We start from the raw sequence: 5,428 nt of genomic DNA, 5'->3' as shown, positions 1-5,428 counted from the left end.
GAGAATGGATTATGACAGAACCATTGTTTCATAACCCATTTCTCCCTCTTAGACTGCTGGCTTCAAGGTGTTTGAAAGAGGCTTTTGTGAGGGCAGGATGCACATTATTGGGGCATCTTAGGGAACAGGATGGTTGGAAATCGCCAGAATCGCTTCAAATCGCAACAGGGATACGTTCCATGCGTCTGTTAAAACAGATACTGGATGAAGTGATAGCGATAGTCCCAGGAATCTGCAGAGAGGTGATAGAACAACAGCACCTGCAGATCCATACAAGGAACATGTGCTTTCCTCATATCAGTGTTTCAGCACTGAGAGTGGGAGAGAATGAAGATGTGAACAGTATCTTGTCCTTTGATACACCCCTGTTAGGAGATCTGAAGGACTTGAGGAAAAAAGCAATGTATATCACATGTGTGAAAGTGCACCATCAGAGTGTCCTACAACAGGTGCAGGCATGGAAGTGGTCAGGAGTGTTTGGGCATGGCCTTTTGATGAAGAGACACTGGCATTCTCTTTATAAGCCCCCTATTGAGAAGCGGGTTGGAGATCTCCAGTGGAGACTGATCCACAAGGCCATAGCCACTAACAAACATGTAGCCCATTTCAATTCAGAGGTGAGGTCAAACTGTCCCTTTTGTGGAGCTGTTGAAACAGTTGAACATCTTTTTATTCTCTGTCCCAGACTAAGTCGTCTGTTTCAAATACTATCCAGGTGGTTTGGAGAATTTGATGAGCGCTTCTCACATCAAGCATTTATTAGTAGTGTCAAATACAGTTTCAAATACCGAAAGAAAATCTGTCTCCTTAACTGTGTCTTAGGCCTCGCTAAGTTAGCGGTGTGGAAAAGCCGTAAAACAGAATAAGGGGAGCTGGAGCTGTTAGTGCTGAGGGGATTTTAAGAGGAATGTTAGCCACCCGGCTATATACATATTTTAAACTGGTTAACAATCTTGCAGAATTCCGTACGATGTGGTGTATAGGAAAGATTTTATGTGATGTTGATGATGAAGGACAATTAATATTAAGATTTTGAACCATAAGCAAAATTTTTAAGTACTAATGTTTATTTATTTATCTATCTATTTGTTTTATTTTTATTTATTTATTTATTTTCTTCTACTTTGCTTAGGTAATGTAAAATTATTATGGATATGATGTCCTGAATGTTTAAATAAAGTTGTGTAAACCTCTCTCTCTCTCTCTCTCTCTCTCTCTCTCTCTCTCTCTCTCTCTCTCTCTCTCTCTCTCGCGTCTCTTGCTCTCTCTTTTCCTCTCATTCTATTCTTTTCCTTTCTCTTCTTTCCTCCCTCTCCTCATCCTCTCTCCATCTTCTCTCCTCGTTCTCTGCTGCTTCTATCTCCCTCTTATTTTCCCTTTCTTCCATCTCCCTCAGATACTCAACTACATCTTTCTCCACTCGTCTCTTTTTGGCTGGGGTTTCCATGCTTCTCGAGGATGGTGAAGCTTCAGCAGCATCCTGGCCAGATGAGGAAATAAGGGTCGCTGGGCTAATTGATTATCTCCCACCCAGAGTGGTAGAGAGAACAGAGTGGCGACATTCCCATAGGGAACCGTTGGAAAGGGGGCGGGACATTTTTTCTGCGCAGCTTCCGGGTTGTGGAGCTCTGTATAGTTCCAAACAACCCATAGAGCCCCATTCATTTCCACTACTTATCAAGCATTTTTAGCTGTTTGTTGCTTTGTTTTAAAAAAATTATGAATTTAATGTCATTAATATACTTAATATTGTTATTGTTTAGCATTTGCTCAGCACTAAATGTTACATGTTTATCTTAATTAATAGGTATAACTGAATTTAGCTTAGTCAGTTAAGCTTAATTAATGACACACGAGTCTTTTCACCTAAAATGAGTTGATTAATCAAGAGTCTTGTTACAGAAATGATCATAAAACATTAGAACCACAATAAATCATTATACTTTTACTTTCATACTTAAGTACATTTGAAGGTAAATTTAGTTTAGTACTTTAGTGGAGGTAAAGAGTATTTTTACTTTTACTACTACTTTTACTGGAGTAATATGTGACCTTGGATATCTGTACTTTAACTCACCTACATGGTTTGTGTACCTTGTCCACCACTTACATTAGACAAAATGAACTAGTGTATATTCATAATGAATTCATTAATGTATTACATGTAGGAATCAATTATTAATCACTCATGAAATAAGAGATGAATTAATGCTATTTCCTGTACCTTAAAGGTACGGTGGTGTGTTTATCAATCTGTTCATTCAGTGCAGGTAAACCTTATGAATCCAGCACATGACTGAGTGACATGAGTGTTTAGCCAAAATGATTATTATTATGAATCCTCAGGAAAGTGAAGGGAGATTAGTTTATGTAAAAAAAAAAACTTTTATCTCTGTATATTGTCTCTACTACTTAATGATATCGCATTATGTAATGTATGCTAATATAATGTACTGTGTGTTCACAAGAACGACCTATTAACAAGTCATTATAAACATCAATCTTCCACTTCATATACCAAATTGACATTAAAGCAGATGCAGTAAATGTAAACGCAGTTGAAAATACCCATAAATTGTACAAATGTGTATTATTTAGCGTTTAATATTTCATTTACTGCTGCCTGTCCCATATGAGAACATGACAGCGCCGGGTTTGTTTGGAACTATTGGAGGGTTACATGAACCACGTGACCGCGTAGCGGCGAGATCAAGGAGTGTCGCAACTCTCTCTATCTACGGCTCTGCTCCCACCTATTGCCTCATCCATATCCGCATACCATTTCCAGGATGCTGCTGTTGCTTCACCACCCTCTGTACTTACCCCAGTAGGTGGACACTTAAGTTCCTACAAGATTCATAAGCACAGTACAAGGACCTTAACTTGTATTACAAATATTTTCTGATATTTTTACTGAAGATCTTACCAACAAACGAAGCTTACTTTGTATTTTTGTTTGAGGTTCTCCCACTTCTTCTTCACATAAGTGGGAGTCACCTTCCCCTGCATTTGGTTCTCCAACACAAAGACTCTACAATATAATGCACATAACAGTTATTAATGTATATAGCATACACTACTTCAAAAAAAGTTTAGTCATTAAAAGTTTTTAATGCTTTGAAAAAGTTTGCAAAACTTGAATACTAAAACTTGTCTTTATACCACCCTTTGTAATTATTATTATGCATAATTAGTAACACAAATTTTGTTACGTCAAACAAACAGTTACTTACTCAAACCCTCGAACCGCTGCATTCTGTTTTCCAGTGAAGAGGGCCTGGTTGGCCACTCTCCACCGGATAAGATTTTTTGTGTCTTCATCAGACCCTGCAATATCAAACATTAGTTTTAAAAGGGATTTCTAATGTGACTGTGTAGCAACATTACAACAATCATGAATATTTAGCCTCAACAACCCCAAAGCTAGATATATTTACCTTCCTAAAGATAGTTTGGCCCCTCACTAGCATTACAGATAAAATTAAATAAATCTATAGATAGATAATTTATTACAGCAGCTCAATATATATTAATGCAAAGTATTATAGTAAGCAAGTATTAAAGTATGCAAGTATTTAAATTTGCAAGTATTAAAATACAAAAGTATTAAGTACACATGGAATGTTGCACAACACTATGTAGTTAAATACATTGAATAAAAAGTAGTATATCACTTTTATTGTCCTACCAGAATGACAACATTTGAAGCCCAGGTCAATAGGACCTGCTAGTTAGAGAAGGATCACTTGTTTGTTAGTTTAAGTCCAAGAGGGGGTGTGGCCCATACAGGGATCGAACCCACGACCTTGGCGTTATTTACACCACGCTCTAACCAACTGCGCTAACCAGCCGACTTCCAAGGGTAGGGCATATACCCACATACCCGATTCTACACTGACAGCCCTTCAGTTATGGAGCTGCCACACAGAAACGATGGAGAGCTTTACTGTTGTTGAGCAGAACAGATAATTAAAGTGGGTGTGGCCAGTACGGGGATCGAACCCGCGACCTTGGCGTTATTAGCACCACACTCTAACCAACTGAGCTAACCGGCCAGTTCATATATTCTCTCTTTAAATCTTTGTACATAATTCTACACTAACCCCCATTCAACCAGCTGCATGGCAGCACAAAAACCATTAGAGATTCTGCACACTTTCAGTGAAGATCTGCAGAAATGAGCGGCTCCTAAACTGAATTTGGTTGTTATTGCACCAGAAATGCAGCAGTTTCATGTTATTTAATGATCTGAGATCTCAGTCCTACTTCAGACATCACTGTCTAGTCATTTCTTATGTTCAGACTTTCTTAATACACATCTAAGAGGTTTTGTAGGTTCTTATATGTGTGAACTATCTAAACTATACTGTATTGTGGTACATTCATTCAGCCTTCATCAGTTTATCTCTGCTCATTTAGCCTACAGCAGTTTAGACCAGCCCACTTAACCACCAATTTGCCTCCACAGTGAGCCTGTATAGAGAGAGATTAGATTTTTTGTGTGTACCGTCCAATGAAACAGCTGTGCTGTTGGCTCTGCGCGTGTCTCTGTGGCACAATCGGTTAGTGCGTTCGGCTGTTAACCGAAAGGTTGGTGGTTCGAGCCCACCCAGGGACGAGAGCCTTTTATTGCACAGCCATGCCTGATGATCAAACAATTAAACCTCAGTGTATATTATCTGGAAACAGATTCTCTTCATATAGAAATATGCTTTACATTTGCTTGATGGTAATAACTCCTAGTGAAGTCTTAATGAACAATTAAACATCAGTTCAGGTTTAGTTCAATTGGGGAAAAATATTAACAGTAGCTGAACTCCCTAAAACCCAGAATCTACAAGTATAAATCCTACATTTATTCCACAAAGTTCACAAAATACATGATTTAATGAGTGAAAACTTGACGTTTTGACGTGGAGCCCCTCTGGTGTGCAGGCTGGTTCTGTTCAGGTTTCTCTGAACCTTGGTGTTCTGTAGAGAACCGACGCACGTTCCCACCAGTTCTTGAAAACCAAGCAGCGTCATCATCGGTGGGCGTTACTGAACGAAAGTTAAGAGTAGTAATATCATGGCGGAGTGTGTAGATTATGTGCGAGCATTTGTGCTGTTGTTACCGATGTTCGTTTTTATGTAAAAAGCATTGATCTAACAATCGGTGATAAGAAGACGCGATGTGTTTGTCTCAGTTGTTGTTTTTTTAGTTCGTTAACGTGAGAAGCGTTTTGCGCTTCGGTTTCACCGCGACTCTCGGCTCAAATAGCCGATTAGCTCAACGCTAAACACTAAAGTTACACCACATGAACATCCATCTGTTTGAAATAAACATCAAATCTACTCTAAAATACCACATGTATCTGTGTTTAGCTGGATTTACATGTGTGGTGTTTATGCAGCTCGGGGAGTTGAAAAAGCTTCACGCTTTATTTTT

General features: G+C 38.7%; 2 non-coding genes across 2 annotated transcripts; one reads left to right on the top strand and one right to left on the bottom strand.

Annotated features, from left to right (window-relative positions):
* Window positions 1-3,981: 3,981 nt before the first annotated feature.
* On the bottom strand, window positions 3,982-4,055 carry trnai-aau (transfer RNA isoleucine (anticodon AAU)). The gene has a single exon. It is a non-coding gene; the product is annotated as a tRNA-Ile (tRNA).
* A 489-nt stretch (window positions 4,056-4,544) lies between these two features.
* trnan-guu (transfer RNA asparagine (anticodon GUU)) lies at window positions 4,545-4,618 on the top strand. The gene has a single exon. It is a non-coding gene; the product is annotated as a tRNA-Asn (tRNA).
* Window positions 4,619-5,428: the final 810 nt, after the last annotated feature.

The sequence above is a fragment of the Trichomycterus rosablanca genome, unplaced genomic scaffold, assembly GCF_030014385.1.
Source record: "Trichomycterus rosablanca isolate fTriRos1 unplaced genomic scaffold, fTriRos1.hap1 scaffold_299, whole genome shotgun sequence".
Lineage (NCBI taxonomy): Eukaryota > Metazoa > Chordata > Actinopteri > Siluriformes > Trichomycteridae > Trichomycterus > Trichomycterus rosablanca.
This window is presented reverse-complemented; position numbering and strand designations above follow the sequence as displayed.